Below are 20,630 nucleotides of genomic sequence, written 5' to 3' on the forward strand. Positions count from 1 at the left end.
TGCATAATGCAATATAGGTGTTTCTATGTGAGTGGTAGAATAGGAAAACTTTTCCCTCGTTATTCGCAAGCCTGCTGGCGCACCTCCTAGTGATCCAAGTTGACACCACAAGAGATATAGCTACTGGTAAAAACTACAAACTTTCGGCCAAGTGGAAACCGCTAAATTTTAGCCTGGGGATATTTTGCGACATTCAATGCGTTGTCACGTGCGCTATTTACAGAATAAGAAAAAGTTTTTTGCTGACTATTGTGTTTTCTAATTTTCCTACATCGCATCGGAGTGATATTTTAGGGCATCAGAAGAAAATATGAAACTTATGAGTGGTATCAGTCAGTGTCATAAAAATTACTGAACAACGGAAACTGCATTCGAGAATGAGTTCCACTTTACACAAGTGGTCCTTAAACGACTAGTATGCTTGAAGCAAGGGAAAGTTTCTGGCAGAATTAATGTTTAATCACTTCAGTTTCAGGTTTAGAAAGTTATCGCATCTATTTTTGAGAAAAAAGTACTTATAAATTCTACTTCACTTAGCTACTTAGATGAAGGTACCGGAGAACTTGTTTATAATACGTTCGAGTAGACGTATTGCTACATATTCGATACCACCTTGTTATAGTAAACTTTTCTAACCATTCGTACGTACTTAGAGCAAATTCAGCAGCTGCAAGATTCATATGGGTGGTCTATAATATAACTGAAACAAAAACAAACGTATTCCCAGCAAGCTGTTTTAGTTTCATTTATTCGAACAATTCTACTGTCAAATTTAAAACTGATATACGCTGCCGTTCTATTTTTTCTATATTTGAAACACAGATAAAACGCTCCTGGGGCTGCCAGCTCTTTTGTTATAAATTCTAAATTTAAATTTTAAAACTGTCATAAATTATGCATGTAGAACACTCCTGAACATGCCCTTAGTTTTTTTTAAACGGGGTCGTTGAAATATCATCGAATTATGAGAATTTTAAATTATCTTATCAAAATAACTCACACGTAAAATGTAACGATATATGCTTCAAACCATTTATTTCAAATCTTTTTTATGATGAATTAAAAAACAAATTTTCGAAATCTCGGGTCTCCTGAAAAAGTCCGGGGGAATTACTCATATATTTTTTTTATCGAATTTCGGCGAAAAACGTCGTGGTGCTCAATCGGTTAAACTAGGGAAGTGTAAAACATCTGTGAAGTTTATTCCGGGTCGAAGATTTGAGAATTTCAAATGCTTGTTCCATAATCCAAACGTACATTGTATGAAATCCAACATCATTAAACGGTTTCGATATATGGATTCAAATCCTTTTCCGGTACCATGAATAAGAAATCATAAAAATCATGGAATATTACTCCTATGCTATTACTGGTGATTTTGTGAGCAAATTGCATAAAAATGTTCATGATTTTAATCATTTTGCTCATAATATCATTGATAATAGGTATGAATTCATGGAAGACACGTTTCATGATTTTCATAATTGCTTAATCATAGAACCGGTAATTGATTTTTTCCATGTATACCAATGAAATTGACAGGTGTTTCAAAACCACACGTGACACAATTGAAAGGTACGCAATTCGTAAAATTACTGAATTTTAATGTAATGATTTAAATATATATCAAACATGCACCGCTCTAACAGCAGACATGCAAACTAATGTTTCAGCACTTGAAATTATGTCAGAATGTATTAAATATGTGCTTGTCGACTATATAAATGAGTTATTTTCGATGTTCGAATATGTTGGTCTTAGATTATGATTACTTGATATCCAAAGATTACAATTTTTAATGGCCACCCGTTCACCCGATATGACCGCCTTTTCAAAATGCAACGCGTATTTAAACAAGCCTTCAAGAAAACTTTGAGCGTGGAATAGCGGATATACCCGAATGATCCGAAATTTAATCTTTCTCTTTTTCGCAACACCCGATAAAGAGAAAGATTAAATTTCCGAGCAAATGAACCTAATAATATTTTAACAGTAATTAGTAGTTATAGATGGGCCATTTGTTATAGATGGGCATATTTGTTATTTGTGGATTTATATAATTTAACTGCCAAACGATTCGGAAACAATTAAATTAAACGTGTATTTCAACATCGTTTTGGTATTTCAATAGTACACCGTGGACAAATCGGTTTGTCACCAACCTATGTTTTCACGAGACAATCATAGAATGCCACTATTATGTCATCCTCTTGATTCCTCTAACACAGCCGACGGTTTTGATCGTTGCTTCACACCTCGCATTTCACTAAGTAGCAGCTCTGTTTCGGTCAATATAGAGAGCTTAGGACCATGCATGAAAAATGCCGCTCCATTCTGCAAACAAAGAAGTTTCGCACTTGCCCTTATATTCTCATGTATTATGCGATATATGTTGTGTAGTATAGGCTTAAATTCTAATGGAGTATTTGCTCCATGTTTTAATTTGTCCACTTTTTCATTCTAATGCCTGTATTTTAAACAGAGAACTTTGTTTCTGAGAAGTTTTTACAAGTATTCTACTATAATACATTTGATTCATCTCCGGGGGCTTTGGTTGTCTTTTTTTAATTTACAAAATCAAATTTCTTAGTGCTTCAGAGAATGTGGTCTTAAAACATCGTTGCTTTTATCATAGTCATCGAAGCTGGAGGCATCTTTCAAACCTTTCCAGCTTGGAGAAACAAATGGCTGTAATGGCTATTCATCGTTGCTTGATTAATCCATTCAATATTCATGAGCTCGCACCATTTTAGCACCAAAGCGGACCCACACTCACTGATGTCCACGTGTTAAACCGGGGCCCGATGATGTCAACCATAAATTACTCATTCGCGCTTCGTTGCAAATGTTCTCATAATGGATACGATGATTATACGACTAGGTTACGCTAGAGGGACCGCTCGATGTCTCCGTTGTCAACCGACGTATGATAAGGATTAAATAGTGTGGAACGAATAGCTTGAACGGAATGCTTTTTGATAGGGCTTCATGGGTCAGATCGAAAGGATTAAAATACTGTGTGTTACATCGTACTGGAAATTTTATGCTTAGGAGAAGAGGAGGTAAAAATCCATCTCCCAAAGAAACATGTTCACAGAATGATAATCGTGACCTGTGTTACTGAATTACAAAAAAAAAGAATTTACCATGCTAATAGTTTAACAGGGGCGAACAGCAATCATACCAGCTAACTAGAGAAAATTGCAGCAGCTGATATAGATATCGATTTTAAAATTTTCTTGGTTTAGAAATTACACTTAAGCGTTTTAGTTGAGTCAATCCATTGTATAATTGACTTAATTCAATTAATTCAATTTGAAATAAATTACTATATTTTTATTGAACAGGATTTATTATTGAACAATTTAACCTCTGCGGGTTAAAATTATTGAAACAATTGTGGTTTGATACTTTTTCCAAACTTGCGCAACTGCAGCTGAAAAGGAATTTTTTATGCTTCATCCGCATCAGGAAAATTCCATTATCATTTTAGGCGAAAGTATTGCCGAAGACAACGGCGGGTATAACATAGGTCAGTTCGGAAACCAACAAAATTAGTAAACTAGAAGAACTGTACTCGATTAAAATGCAACTACCTCTTTCGTGTATAGTTTTTTATTTATGTCGTTTTCGCTTGATGCCAAACCTTACCCAGTTTCCACTCTAACTGCTGTCAAACCGTTTGTTTGAAACTAGTTTCGACGTTGTTGAACTGAAAATCGATTCAGTTTCGAACCTGGGCTAAAAGTGAGAACCCAACACAGTTTCGTGAAAAGTGTTTGTTTGATGAAAATAACCTGGGTCAGTTTCAGTTTTCTGAAGCAAAAACGACATTAATGAGTAAAACTGATGAAATTTAGCGTAATGTTCCCACAAAGCTTCTTTCTAGCAAAAATATCTTGAGCAGCTGTACGTCGTATCTCATATGGATCGAGATTCAAAATATGTCATGATTCTACAGAGTCGCAAAACTCTGTGATAATTGAAATGAAAAATCCAACCTGTCGGTTGGCAATGACCAAAATATCGTTATAGTGGAAGCTAAAAATATTTTCTCGGTTTAAAATGACACAATCATATGATAGGATAAATTTTCCGGTAAAATTTATTTAATGCAACATTTGTGTACAATAGCATACAGGGTTGTATATGAGTCACGACCGATCACGATCACTTCATAAATGCACCAGCAATCTATGGCATTATCGGAAGTGCGAAAGTTCTTCTTGTGCAGAATGGTGCGGTATTTATTCATGCTTGGCCCTAAACCTCCTATACAGACCGAAGCAGAACTGCTATTGAATGACATGCGAGGTGTGAAGCAACGATCAAAACCGTCAGCCGTGTTAGAGGAATCAAGAGGATGACATAATTATGGCATGCTGTGATTGGCTCGTGAGAACATAGGTTGGTGCCAAACTGATTTGTCCATGGTGTACTATTGAAATACCAAAAAGATGTTTCAATACATGTATTGTATAATGTTGCGCAGCTAGTTTTGTATTATTTAATTGACACCCGGCACCGTACAGTGAAGTAGTCGTCGAGTTCAGAGTAAAATTGTGTGCTTGTAATAGATATGTGCATTTGGTGCTATCGGTGAAGGCTGAAAATTTTCAAAATGAGATCAAATGAAACGAATGGTATTATGACTTCATTGAGTTATTCATTAATTCTTGACCCAAATTCTCGCTTCGGAAATATTTATTTTAGATTTGTATAGGTATGAAAGCTAGCTTTTGAATATTGTCCAACGTTTTTTGTGTAGAGTAACGACTCTAGTAGTCATCTCCAGTTACTAGAGTTAGATCTGCTGTCTCTGTTCGATAGATTGATCTTGAGAGTAGGATGAAAATAAGGTGCATTCGCTTCCAGTTTTCGCGTTGCTATCATCATTATAATTTTCTTGTTATAGTTCAAAACTTCTGTAGTATACACAATTAAAACCTCGAATCCAAACGATTAAACGAATTCGGGCCAGTTTGGTTCAGCTTATGATTGGCTGAAAACGTTAAATGTTGGGTTGATTTTTTAATAAAACGGAAATAGCTAATCACCATAAAACAGTTTTTTACTTTTCTTAAATCTTGTTTCACTTGTTCTCTCGATTCCCAATAAAACAACCTTCCCTCAGAATGAATCGGTTTTTGTCGGGTGATTCAACAGACTTTAAAACAGACGAATTTATTTATTGTTTCGCGTACTTTTATGCGAATTTATCGTAGACAACTATCGACGCGACCAACAACAGGTTTGACAATCTATCGATGTAATCAGATCTTATTATTTGGTCTTTCAGTGTATTTAATCGGTTTCTCGATTCGGAATTCAAACTTTATTTGTATTTCTTTTATTGTTGATCCTAGGATGTTACGTTTTGTTGACTTAAAGTAACCTATCCAAGCCATCTGTTATCACGATATTCCACGCATGTCCAAACGACACGATCAATATCGCGATAACCTTCGCCACAAGCACAATGATGAGTCTCGGAAAGTCCAATTCGAAGGAGATGTGCATCTAACGTGTAGTGATTGGACATCACACGAATGAAGTCCCTACTCACATCCAGTCCCCTTAACCATGACTTTGTAGATATTTTAGGGATAAATGAGTGTATCCACCGACCCAGATCATCTTTATCCCATGAAGTTTTTTAGCTGGCGAGTGTTCTTTGGCGAGAAGCGGTATAGAATTCGTTGAAGAGGAAGTAGTGGTTTGGAGATAATGTGACGATTACACTCAAGTTATATAAACAGATGCAAGTTCTTGAAGCCTAAATTAGACTGAAACATTATTGTTGAACATACCAAACCCACTAGTCTCTTCAATTCGTAATCCGTCCATGTAAAACATTTTCTTAGAGTCAATATGCCTGAACTTATTTGAAAATATTTTTGGGATTTCCATCGAGCGTAGGTGACCCGGGATACCACGCACTTCGCGCTGCATACTTACTTACCTAACAGCTATAGCCTATGAGCGTTTTGTAGATGGTGTCAAGGCACGGACGCTTCTGAGATCACCCTCTACTTGATCGATCCACCTTGCTAGCTGCGCTCCTCTTCTTCTTGTACTAGTCGGATTTGATTCAAGAACCATTTTCACTGGGCTGTCGTCCGACATCCTTATCACATGCCCAGCCCATCGTAGACGTCCGATTTTAGCTGTCCATACGATAGGTGGTTCTCCTAGCAGCTGTTGCAATTCGTGATTCATACGCCGTCTCCACGTTCCATCTTCCATCTGCACTCCGCCATAGATAGTTCTCAGTACCTTATTTTTCGAAAACACTAAGGGCGCGTTGGTCCTCTGCCAACATAGTCCAGACCTCGTGGTCATAGAGAACAACCGGTCTAATGAGCGTTTTGTAGATGGTCAATTTCGTGCGTTGGCGTACTTTTCTCGATCGAAGAGTTTTTCTGAGTCCAAAGTACGCACGATTCCCTGCCAAAATACGTCTATAAATTTTTCTGCTGGTGTCATTATCGGCGGTCACCAGTGAGCCCAAATACACGAACTCGTCAACCACCTTGATATCGTCACCGTCTATCAATATTCGTGGTGGGAGGCGTAGTGTTTCTTCTCTAGAGCCTCTTCCTCTCATGTATTTTGTTTTTGACGCATTTATTGCCAGTCCGATATGACTAGCTTCAGCTTTCAGTCCGACGTAGGTTTCCGTCATCTTCTAAAGGTTACGTGTCACAATATCAATATCGTCAGCGAAGCCAAAAAGATGTACGGACTTTGGGAAGATCGTGCCATTCGTGTCGATCCTCGCTCTTCGAATCACACCTTCCAAGGCAATATTGAACAAGATACAATAAAGTCCATCACCTTGACGTAGCCCTCTCCGAGATTCGAAGGGACTCGAGAGCGTCTCAGATACTCGGACGTAGCACATCACTCTATCCATCGTTGCTTTGACCAATCGCGTTAGTTTATCCGAGAAACCGTATTCGTGCGTTATCTGCCATAGCTGTTCTCGATCGATTGTATCGTATGCCGCTTTGAAATCAATGAATAGGTATGTTGTAGGTTATGTTGTATTCACGACACTTCTGGAGAACTTGTCTCATCGCGAATATTTGATCCGTAGTGGCGCGGGCTCCAGTAAATCCCGCTTGGTACGGCCCTACGAATTCCTTAGCTTTTGGTGATAGACGACGGCAAAGGATTTGGGAGAGTACCTTGAAGGCGGCGTTCAGCAATGTGATTGCGTGGTAATTGCAACAGTCAAGCTTATCGCCCTTTTTGTAGACGGGAAATACCACTCCATTCATCCATTCCTGCGGTAGAATCTCCTCCTCCCAAATCCTAGAAATCATCTAGTGCAGCGCTCTAGCCAGTGCCTCTCCTCCATGTTTGAGCAGCTCGCCTGGCAACTGGTCATCAGGGCTGGGAATCTGTCGTCGGCTGAGCGTGCATCCAGATTGATTCCTGTACCGTTCTCTGTATCTTGTGCTTCGCCATTCAGATGCTCGACATAGTACTGCTTCGACCTGTCGATCACCTCACGTTCGTTCGTGAGAATGGTACCACTGGTATCTCAGCACTTTTCGGCCTGTGGCGTGTAGCCTCTACGTGAGTGGTTCACCTTCTCATAGAACTTCCGTGTGTCATTTGCGCGGTACAGCTATTCCATCGCTTCGCGATCTTGGTCTTCCTGGTGGCGCTTTTTCTTACGGAAAACCGTGTTCTGTCTGTTCCGCGCCTGTCTGTATCGTTCCTCGTTCGCTCTAGTGCGGTGTTGCAACATCCTCGCCCTTGCTGCATTCTTCTCTTCGACCAAATGCTGACATTCGCCATCAAATCAGTCATTTCCTCGATTCGATAACCTCGTTCATAGAACGGTTGCAGCAGTGCTACTCACGGCGGACCTTATGTTCCTCCAGCCGTCTTCAAGAGTCGCCGCGCCAAGCTGCTCTTCCGTCGGTAGCACTAGCTCCAGTTGTTGTGCGTATTCCTCTACAGTACGAATGCTACGTAGCTGCTCGAGATTGAGTCCCGGCGTTCCTGTGCGACGAGTATTGTGCACCGTCATGTCGGCACGTTGATGATGCTGTAATTAAAAAACGGCCCTTGATCTTTAATACGCACATTCTATCACTGATTGGCTGCCACCCAATTACGCGCTGGCGCATCTTACCCAACACTACAAATCCCGTTCCTAGAACGTTGGTTGTGCCACAGCTCTGGTAGAAGGTAGCCGCTCGATGCCCACTTTTCCACACCTTCTGTCCCGTCCAACAAAGTTTCTGCAGTGCTACGACATCGAAGCCGCGGATTTGAAGCTCATCATGCAGCATTCGGTCGTATCCTGGAAAGCCAAGCGATTTGCAGTTCCATGTGCCAAGCTTCCAATCGTAGTCCTTTATTCGTTGCGTAGGTCTTTGCCGATTATTCCGAGTCGTATTTCTTTCTTGATCGTACGTAACATGTGTTTTGCGGGCGGCTTGTTAGGCCTGCACCAACCTCCTGTCTCGCCGGAGGGCCATCGTGTCAGCACTGTTTAGAGTCCCACACTGACACATGGACGGTAATCAGTCGCTCCTAACATGGAGAACAGACGCTGTTTCGAGCCGCCCCAACATGGGGAACAGACGCTCGGGTAGGCTCGGTCTCCGTAAAGAGAAGGCAAGCCACTTCTTCCCTGTCAGCATACGACCAAGGTCCCACCGGGGTTGGTTACCCGATCTTTCCTATGGTTACTCGTACACCAGCCGGCACCGCAGGGAGGTAGGGATAGGAGTTACTGGACAAGAGGCTCCAGTCGTTCACCAACCATACTTCGCGCTGCATGGATGTGTCAAAAAATAACGTTGAGTCACCGACATTTAGGAGGCTGACACGGATAGAAATATATCTTGAAGGGTTGATTTCCTGTGACATATGGTTAAAATATATTGTCTTGAATCTTGTTTGAGATTGAAGCTGGACTAGCTTTTCGAAGCTATTAAAAACCAGAGGACTCAGTACCTCACATCTTATTAGCAGGCGTGATGATAGCTCCCAAAAACGATCTTTCAATGGAAGAACTCCCGCCAGAATTTCAAGACTCATTTTATGTAACGAATGCGTGCAGTCTAAGGCAATTCGCAATCAACGGTACTGAATTCGCTCAAGTTTGATAATATGAGAGTTTGCAGCGGAACGAAAGCAAACGCATCCATATTCCATCACTGAAAGTATCGTTGTCTGATGCAATTTTATTTGATCTTCCGGATGAGCACCCAATCAAGATCCAGTTATTGTTCGAAGAAAATTTACTCTTTGTTGGCATTTCGTTATCAGATACTTAGTGTGTCCTCCCCACGTGCATTTGGAATCAAACCACCACCTAATGTATTTGATAATCAAAACCTGCGAAAACCTCGAAAAGTCGACCAGCTCCAGTTCCAGTTCTCCGGAGAGAACTCGATACCCAGATGAATATTCCAAACGGACAAGTTATTCAAGGTACCTTGCAATGGTTTTTGCAAATTAACAGCTTTGGGTCCATCATCTGCAATTTGTGTTAGTGTGCATGGGGTTATTAGACAGCTGTCAATGTCGTTCCCGTAAAAATTATAGAGGAGCGGACTGAGGGAGACCGATGTAGCTAATTCTGAATGTTGCCAAATCGTCATGTGTAAAATGCTTACCATCTTATTTAATACTGTTGTTTTCTTCAAAATAATTCTCTTCACGTTTTTTGCTTCGCCCCGTTTTTTGTTTCGCCCTTCAAGGTGAAATGTAGTTCTAATAATGCGCCCAAAATTTTAATCACTTCTGTTGAACGAATCGTCGTACAGAGGGCTAATCATACGTTTTGTTGGCTTGTAAAAGAGATTCTGATTGATCGATAATGGATTTATAAATTTTACACAATTCGAATGTATCCTAATTCAATCTTTATTATTATTGATTAGTACTACACTAGAACAATAAACCATGAGTATTTAATTAATTGACTAACATGAAGTTATATGTATATGTGTTTACAAATATGCTAAGTATATGCCTGAGTTTAGTAGATTCACCTTCTAAAGAACGCCTGAAAACAAGAAAGTATTCTAGAATTTTCGGTGTTTTTACCTGTAAGAAATAGTAATTCATCGCATGAGAGAGAGCGGTTGAATTTCATTATTGATTAAAAACTGTTTCGACATTTCAAGGGGCATAATACATCATTGTTGTGGGGCAAAATGTCCATTTTTCGATACCTCCGTTAAAAATGAACACACACACGACATTTGCCCAGTGCATCGAGCGGAATGAATGGTTATAACACTCGACCCTCCGGCTTCGGAAATATTTTCTTAAGTTCTAGCGAATCCTATATGTTGTTTTGTAGGATTCGCTCTAACTTAAGAAAACAATTTCTAGAAAAAAGAAAAATATAGACAAATATATTAGTTTATAGTTTTCAAAATGATAAAGTCACGAATTATTGGCTATCAATTTGCATTTTTTATTTAAAAGATATTTTTTTATTCAGGCCTATTTGCGTACAAGCTTTACGTGGCCGATTGAGCCGATTTTTTAAATAATTTTTTTTGAGTTGGATCTCGTTGTCACCCTTTTTCTAGGGGGAGAGGAGCTTCCATTTCCCTCCTGCGAGGATTGAGGGGCACTTCGTTCGTGGTTCGTCTCGTCATCCATTGCCACATCCATGGTATTGTTGTTGGTTTCATTGCTAGTTGCTGGAGATGAGCCTTGTTGAACATTGTTTGCAGTTGCTGGTTGGTTGGATGGTAAGTTGTTCACTGCAGCTAATGCACTTTGTTCTATAGGGGATACGTTAGATGGTTTCGTTGAAAGGGATGATTTACTGTTGTTGGTGACTGTTACAGGTGTACTGGGGTTGCTTTGGGTTGGTGTGACGGAAGCACTGTTGTCTTTTGGTATACTAGTTGTCTCCTTGTCCAGTTTATCACATGGCTTACCGTAGTGAACAGCTTTTTGACAATACTGACATGTGGCCATCTGATTGTCATAGGTAACAAGTGATTTGCACGGAATTCTTGTATTTTGACCGAAAATCACATAAGAAGGTATAGGCTTCTTCAAGTGTATGCGTAATACACGTACGCCATTTAGAATACCGGGGAAAAATTCTTCCATTTTTCTTTTTCGATAGAGAGAATCTCTCCGTATTGGGACATAGTTTTGCGAATATAATAGTCGGTGACGCTTGAGTGAAGATCATGCACACGCACTTCTATAGCACTACCATCCATATATACTGGAATGTTGTACCTAATGTTCTCGTGTTCCACATAGTGCACATTGTTATTGTCTTTTGCGAATTGAATTGCATCTAACTCTTTATAAAACTGGATGTAAACAACATTATTCGTCTTATTGCGTTGAAGTAAATGCACACGTTTAATGTCCAGCTGCATTTGCTCCTTAAGCAAACCTTCAAGTTCTCGTATCGAAGGTCGAATTTTGCACTGCCTGAAGTCAACAACAATTGTATTCTTTCGTGTCGGCGGTAGCTTTTGTTCGTTTGGTTTACTCATTTTCGAGGTCTATTGTTCACTACACAATACTTGGTACTTGGTTTCTTCTGTTTCCAACGTAAGCGGTTTTGTTTTATCGACTGACTTGGATGAGATGTAAAACCGAACTGAATCAATTTGCATTTGATTTTAGATATAGAAATAGAATGTAAAAATTTGAGCGATTGTAAAATAAGGTTTTTGTGTGTTGTCTTACAGAATCGTACCTAATAGTTGCTCTAAGTACTCATGTTGGTATATAATACAATACTGGTACTACAGAAGCACAAGCAAGTGAGAAAAAAGTGAAGAATAAAGTACAAAAATAGTACCTTCTGCTATTGTTTCCTGAATGTCCATACAATCATCTTATTTTTCACTAGTCAATCAATTAGCACTACTAGAAGAAGTAGTTCGTTTATCGAGTTGCAAAAGAAACGAATCGTAATTTTTAAAAAAGGATGAAGTGGGGATAGAGGCACACAACTTTTTTCGCAGTATACATTTTCACCATATAGTTCCAATGACTACCAAAAACATTGCTGAAAATATCAAATCAATCGAATAAACAGTTTATAACCGTTTTTCCACACATTCTGATATCAGTCTAATCTTGTTAGTAGTTGAATAAGCGAAACAGTTTTGATAAAACTGTGTTATAATCTGCTGAAAATTTCCAGAGAATTTTTGCTTGGACACTTCTCCAAAATAAGACTAGGATAAGTATGGCAAATGCAACTTTCGATTTCATATGGAATTCCTCAGTTTCAACAATTGAAATTTGTTTGTGTCAGTAGATTATTATGCATTGATAAAGGGATTTTGACAACAATGTTTCCCCGAAAATCATGTTTTTGATTCTCCGTTATAGCTTAGAGCACAAAAATGCTTTTGGAGGTTTTTAAATGTTCGTTTTAATTATTATTCACTAAAATACAATATTAACATGAAGGACACTGCCATATTTGATCATTTGATTTACAAATTTAATCCAGAAAAGCTTCACGCATAGTCCACCCACATGCAGATATCACTATGCTTCATCGTTTCCTCCATTCACTATGTTAGGATTCTGATGTCAAATTATACATTTTGCATGAGCTTGATTATGCAGTGTTTGTACTTTTCGTTTCGCACTCTTATCGTATGGTCTTCAGTCGTTCTCATCATGGCTGTTGGGAAAGAAAACAGTAAAATTGTAAAGTTTTGAAGGAGTGTGCATGGAGGTTGTAGAAGCCAGAGTCGGATCTCATTATAAGACGGGGCAAATACTTTTCAGTATCTACTGTTTCAATGTCTAGATTCTACACAGATTTTCTTAATTTTCTTAAATAATACGACAGACCTAAAGTAAGTCAGATATGATAAAAAAGTGATTGTTTTTGTTAAATTGAAGGTTCACTTTATCGCAAACGAACAGATTTTTTTAAAATTTGGAATGTATTATAAAATGATATTTTCCTGTTACTGATAGTCTTAGTGTTTTAAACCAAAAATTAATGAAAAAAAGTTCTAAATTATATTTCTGGGGTAAAAAAATCTAGATCAACCTGTTCATCAGCGCTGAAACTATCTATGAAAAAGCTCTAGTCACAGCACGATAATTCATAATACCACTTCATTTTCTAGTACGTAACAGCTCGTCCAGCATTCCTAATTCGGCACTGGATATGTAATCACCGTCGTCTGTATTACAACGAGCTCACGTACCATGGAACAACGAAAAAGGTGTAAGAAAATCCTGTCCTATCACGACGTACTCCATTAAGCTCAACAGCAAATTGCATTCAGAGAGCAAGGATCGCCGGTGGGTAACATTCGCTACTGTTACTCTTGTCGGTGTTTGTTTGGTACGGTTGGTTTTCTCAACGCAATTGTGGCTAAGTTCTAGTTCAAGATATGACACTATTGAAAAAGTAAATTCAAACTCGAACTGTTAGAATCAAATGCCTATTAGAAAATTCGCTCTTTGAAATAAAACATCGAAATGAATATTGTTATCAATAATAAAATTTAACCATCCAAATTACGACTCAGAATTGTCACACTCACTCGTTTTGTATCCTTTTTTCAAGTAGAAGTACATAAAAGACCGTGTAGAGTCTTTCGAGTATGCACATAGATTTTCGTGTACGGTGTGAATTGAAGACATTTCCCATCTTCCACCCCGTTGACTTTGAGAGAGAACTTCCGTTACTGCCACTAAGATTTAAGTGGAAAATTCCAGTACGAACCGTTGAGTGAGAAAATTATTGTTGATGTTTCTATTACACCTCTGCGGCTGCCACCATACCTTGATAATGTGGTGTCCTTTAGAAGGGACCGAGTACATGGTTGCCGTAGATTGTTGGTTGAATCATGTTGATGGAGTGAGGCACTGCTGGTGCTGGAGCTTGTTGTTATGCAATCGGAAAGTTCGCCTGTCTATTAGGCGATTGTATGAACTTGTAATTAATTGCCGTAGTATGGCAACTTTTGTTGGAAGGAAATCGATGTCGTACCAAATACAGCATACACCTTTTGAAAGTTGAAACGCTTGATTGGCTAACTGCAAACCATGACGGGAATCAAGTAGTTACTAATTATGTAAAACAAACAAGCAACACTATTTGCAAACTGAATCGTTTGCGATGGCGAAATTCCGCTCAATTTCCTGCGAATCAGCTTGATTCCATGTACCGAGTTTCCACTTAAATAAACCGCAAAGGTTAGTTATTTGAGGACCATTAAAGCAGGAAATTGCATAGCTATTTTCGACCAAATCCATTTTAGCCTCGGTGCCTCGCATTTCCACACCTTGGTTAGGTTGGTTTGAGTTCAGTTTTCAACATGTTCCCTCCAGGCTTTTACTATATCTAAGGCATAAAGACTTTGAGTAACATCAGAGCTTTTCTGGAATTGGAATAAATTTATTTTTTCATTAGCGATGTACTCATTATCATCCCGAGTGAATGTCCTATCAACATCAGACCTATCGGACATTCATTATGCTCAATTATGGCATCTATACATTACATTAGATTAAAACAGATTTTTGTTTGTTTCAATTATTACAACTTTTTAGCAACACTACATTGCTGCTAGAGCTGTACACACATTGAATTGCTACTTCTACTTACGTTTCATCCTGGCTCATAGCTTTCAGAATCGAATCACTCCTATCAAAGGTAATGTTTCACATTCCCGCCATACTACCCAAACTTCTAATGACCACCTGTAGTAGTTTTATATAACAGAGGTTATCATCGATACGTTTCCCCCTTGCCATTATTTTCTTCTCACTGATAGTCTCAGCACTATCTAAGTTGTCTGATCAATGAGAATTAACAAACATGAACCCTTCTCTATGTTGAAGAACAGAAAATATCTCATTGCTCTAGCACAAAGACAATAGCATTTAACTTTAGTTTGCGTTCCGGCTCATCGTTCTATTCCAAGCAATTGAATTCTATAGTGTTTCTCATCAAAGAAACACTTCTCAGGCGGTAGACACAATAGGATACGAACGATCTTGGACGGTTGAAGCGTACCGTCACTTAAACCGGCGAAACAAAAAACGTAAAAAAATTTCTAAGCTGGTCTCAAAACTACACGAATCGATAGTCATTATCAGTAGGCAACTAAACATACCGATTCCGGCTATCCTGGTTCCCGGTATCCGGTTCCAGAAGTACCGGAAATAGTGGTCATATATACCATAATGGATCTCACTCACTTTTTGAGAAGAGTTTGTATGTCATGTTAGTTGGTGGCCGTACGAACCGACTTTGATTATACCGGTTCTCGGGTTCTGGTGCCGGATGTGCATATAATAGTGAACCCATTTCGTTTTCTTAAGGATGACTTACGCAATCAAAGCACTGTTTTATTCTGTATGTTATGCATAAAAAATCTCTTGGTTTCTTTCAAAAATCGAAGAGAAAAATTTTGAATAGAACACCACAATATTATATTTGAGAAAGGCATCATTACACCACTAGGTGGATTAAAACAGGTTTTTTGATTGTAATTAACTGATTATGCAATTAAAATCTGATGCAAAGAATATCTTCTTTATCTGTTTTTCTTCCATATCGACATTTCAAGGTCCAACTTGATCGATTAAACTACTAGAAACTGAATAAAACATCAACTGATGAACAGTAAAGGTAAACAAACGACAACATAGTTGGTTAAATCGATTATTTCGGTTCTATCAGGCTCAGCTAGTTTAGAGGGAAATCAGTTTTCAGTTCAGCAACTTCATCGTATGGTGACACATTTAACATATCATTTCAAATGCTTGGGTGCGCTGTAATGCTATTTTCAGCATATACGAGTTTGATAATATCCTTACCTACTTGTATGTACGAGTTTCAATGTGGGCTCGACTGGGGGTATGATTTGTTCGAAGAATGTTTGAGCTGAATATCTTGGTAATATGATGTTTTTTTCTCTATGAAACCAGACTTAATCGACGGATAAATATGAACATTTACTTTATGAAATCAGACGAAATAGATTGAACTTTCGATGTTTTTAAAAGAGTATGGGGATTCAGTGTCATCCTATGAATATTGAATCAGAATCAGCAACTTCTAACAGCACGATTGAACCATCTTCTCCAGAGCAAATTACATCGTCCAGTTTCGGTTCCACAGATGTTGCTCTGTAATGATATTCTCCGCCAACAGCTAGGTCATCAGCGTCCCTCAATTTTGTTCTTGATATGTCCAGGAATCAACCATCTGATACAGTTTCTCAACCAAACTCTTCATAATTTTCCTAATTACTAAGATAGCGATGACAAACTAAATTGTATTTTTACATTTTTTTTGTCCTTTCTACCTAGAAGTTTATTAATATCTTGGAATTTCATTATTTTAAGTAACCCATGAAAATTCTATAATAATTAAAAACCAATGTTAACAAATTCGCACCTTTACTTTGGGCAATGCAGAATATAAACACGCAATGATGAGCTGAAAGCGAAACGTAAAAAATGGAAATAGTTATGTGTACTTAACACAAATCCGGTACCTACGCGGTACCAAACCCCTAAAGAACTACTAAATAATGAATAGATTAATTATACTAACCGAGTAAAAAAATATTAGCAATTACTTTGCTGTCGATTTCATTTTACTTTGATGGAATTCGAATTACCGACAAAAACGACAAAAACTAGTTGAATATAAACAGTCAACGATACACGACGGAATCGGGTTTGAATATCACCGATCTTGCAGACAACCGATTTTGTCGGTGGATAGCAAAATTTTAGAACTGTCAAATTTTGTATTGAGTAGCTCATTGTGCATTGTTTGAACTATATCTCGGACGTAATATATTTTGCATCAGCATCTGATTGATAGTAATACTATTGCTTAAAATGTATATGTTAATGAGCGCACCTGAAAATCGGTGATGATTTTTGTAGATCAGTAAAATGTACATCCAGTGGGCGGTTCAGAGTATAAGGTGCCGATGACATAAGCCAGCTGTTACATCTTCGAGCCCGACCTGGATATGTGCTTACTGTCATTTGGAGGATCGTAGCATTAATCCTGTTGAACACTTATGAATCGGCAGCAAAGTCTGTTAAAACAGAATGTCAAGTGCTACATCGGAATGATTGTTTTTTTCGCAATCGTAAACCGATCTTACTGTCCATGCTGAAATCACAACTCAAGCAGTCTAAGTAGTCTCTAAAAACCCGCCTGCATTATAAAGAAAGAAAGCCGGTGAGTTTAACTTTTCACAGTCTGTGTCAAAAGAAGTAATAAAGGGTTTTGCAAAATGTGACGGTCATGATTTTCTAGTAAAGTTCAATCCGAGATCAGATGTTATGATTGGATGTTCTAATTGTGAAGAAGTGGGAGAACACTTAGCCCAAAATGTGTTTACGTGTTATCTGAATAATCCCTTTGTGAAGGACTAGCAAAAGGAATAATATAGCTGGATTTTGTTTTCGTTCCTCATTTTCTGCAATATCATTAAATTTTATCGCATCTACAGCAATACCCTGCCTCAAACAGGATGTTCAGAATGGAGCATGATTTTCCCGACGTGATTATTTTATTTTTATGACCCTGTCCTTAATTGGTGACCTTCGGATTTCTCAGTCAAAACATCCCACTTTGGGTTGTAGAGTGAGAGAAGAAAGCAGATGCCATTGGTGCGATTCTAATGAAAAGATTATTGTAGGTCGAACAGCATTCTTGAACACAGACGTCTGAATCGAATTTGGGGGGGGATTCAATTGATTATCTTGGGTCGATCATGGTAGTTTGATTTGATAGTGCACCCTATTAATTATTAATTAAGTTCGGACGTGATTGCGGGACTGCTAGTTGATTTTGCGGTGAAGCAATAGGATCGAGGTAAAATGGAAAGTTGTTATTCCAACTAATAAAAAATCAAATAGCTGTTTGATTTGAGTTCTTGGTATTGGATTGTTGTGAACCCGATTACTGTATAATATGGTTGAATAATATTTAAATAATAAAGATTTTTTCAGTTTTGCGAGATTCACAATATTATTTATTGTGATTTACTTTCAAGAAATTTTGTGACCGGAATTCGGCTGCTGAAGTCGGATGATTCGGCCGATCCCAACCAATTTTGTAGCGAAGAAAACGCAGTAAAAAGTTTTACAGTTCTCAACGAAATTGCATGCATGCTGCGAGTTCAACCAACGGAACTGCCGACTAAATCGAGCTACATTGTCGTTGGCGTATTAATCAATTGTTTCCGTCTATTCAAACCGAGAAACCGATTGAATACACTGAAAAATCAAATTATGAAATCCGATTGCAAAATATCAAAAATCGAAACGAATTTGGCTTGCGAATTATTTTGCTCAAATAATGTATTTAAAAATCTCTTGATTCGATCATATTCCCATGCTTACCATGTTTTTGATTTATCATGTTTAAGGGCCCTGCAGTGCCCCTGGGCCCGAATTTTCTCTCGGCGGCCCTGGATGTTTGATTGGGAATCGAGAAAAACAGTGAAATAAGATTTAAAAACCTGTTTCAATCCACCTAGTAGTGTAATGATGCCTTTCTCATGTGTGATATTGTGGTATTCTATTCAAAAATTTTCTCTTCGATTTTTGAAAAAATTAAACGAAGGAATTATTTGTCCATTAACAAGTATAACAGATCGGCTGAAAAGTTCGTATCGTTTCTATGAGAGGGCGCCACTAGAATTAAATCCATACCATTTTCAGTTAGTACCAACCTTCAAAAGATACGTGTATAAATTTGACAGCTGTCTGATTATTAGTTTGTGAGATATTGCATTTTGAGTGAAGCTACTTTTGTTATTGTGAAAAAAAAATGGAAAAAAGGAATTTCGTGTGTTGATGAAACACTACTTTTTGATGAAAAAAAGTGCCGCCGATACCAAAAAATGGCTTGATGAGTGTTATCCAGACTCTGCATTGGGCGAAGCAACAATTCGTAAGTAGTTTGCGAAATTTCGTACTGGTCATATGAGCACCGAAGACGATGAACGCAGTGGACGTCCAAAAGAAGCTGTTACCGATGAAAACGTGAAAAAATCCACAAAATGATTTTCAATGACCGTAAAGTGAAGTTGATCGAGATAGCTCACACCTTAAAGATATCAAAGGAACGTGTTGGCCATATTATTCACGAATATTTGGATATGAGAAAGCTTTGTGCAAAATGGGTGCCGCGTGAGCTCACAATCGATCAAAAACAACAACGAAGTGATGATTCTGAGCAGTGTTTGGAGCTGTTATATCGAAATAAAACCGATTTTTTTCGTCAATATATAACAATGGACGAAACATGGCTCCATCACTTCACTCCGGAGTCCAATCGACAGTCAGCTGAGTGGACTGCACGCGATGAACCGAACCCAAAGCGTGGAAAGACTCAACAATCGGCCGGTAAGGTTATGGCGGCTGTATTTTGGGATTCGCATGGTATAATTTTAATCGACTACCTTGAAAAGGGAAAAACCATCAACAGTGACTATTATATAGCCTTATTAGAGCGTTTGAAGGACGAAATTTAAAAAAAACGGCCTCATTTGAAGAAGAAAAAAGTTTTGTTTCATCAAGACAATGCACCGTGTCACAAGTCGATGAAAACCATGCTGAAATTGAACGAATTGGGCTTCGAATTGCTGCCTCATCCACCGTATTCTCCAGATTTGGCCCCCAAAGACTTTTTCCTGTTCTCAGACCTCAAGAGAATGCTCGCTGGTAAAAAATTTAGAAGCAATGAAGAGGTAATCGCTGAAACTGAGGCCTATTTTGAGGCAAAGGACAAATCGTACTACAAAAATGGTATCGAAAAGTTGGAAGATCGCTATAATCGCTGTATCGCCTCTGATGGTAATTATGTTGAATAATAAAAACGAATTTTGGCAAAAAAATGTGTGTTTCTATTAAACGATACGAACTTTTCAGCCGAACTGGTAACATACAGAATGAAACAGTGCTTTGCTCACGTAGGTTATCCATTAGAAAACGAAGTGGGTTCACTATTATATGCACTTCCGGCACCGGAACCCGAGAACCGGTATAATCGAAGTCGGTTCGTAAGGCCAAAACCAAACATGGCGTACAAACTCTACTAGTTCTTATTCAAATTTTGAAGATTTTATACAATTTTGCCATCGCACTCTAAATGACGATTTATATTTAATTTGACCCTAAGATTGGGAATAACCGTTTTAAGTCTAGTTGACAACTTTTTTTACGGTTTTTGTACCGCCGGTTTATGTGACGGGGCACAATATTCAACACACTATACCCTAAAACCTCTGAACCGGAAGTTGGATCCAGATGAAATTCAGAAATCCCATATGGGACCGGAAGACCTTTAATTTGAATCTAAGTTTGTGGAAATCGATCGCTGAGAAAAGTGAGTGAGATGAATTTAGGTATATACGACCACTATTTCCGGTGCTTCTGGAACCGAATACCGGGAATCAGGATAGCCGAAATCGGTTTGTTTAGTTGCCTACTGATAATAACTATCGATTTGTGTAGTTTTGAGAGCAGTTTAGGAAATTTTTTACGTATTTTTGTTTCGCCGGTTTAAGTGACGGTGTACAATATTGAACACACTTTATCCTATAACTCCGGAACGGGGAGTCGGATCCGGATGAAATTCAGGAATGGGA

The 20,630-nt window shown here is 38.3% G+C and overlaps 1 protein-coding gene across 5 annotated transcripts in view; it reads right to left on the reverse strand.

Moving 5' to 3' along the window:
- Window positions 1-20,630, reverse strand: part of LOC131438139 (uncharacterized) — a 324,280-nt gene that overhangs the window by 130,736 nt on the left and 172,914 nt on the right. The gene's annotated exons all lie outside the window — the stretch shown is intronic.

Source organism: Malaya genurostris, chromosome 3, assembly GCF_030247185.1.
Source record: "Malaya genurostris strain Urasoe2022 chromosome 3, Malgen_1.1, whole genome shotgun sequence".
Classification (NCBI taxonomy): Eukaryota; Metazoa; Arthropoda; class Insecta; order Diptera; family Culicidae; genus Malaya; species Malaya genurostris.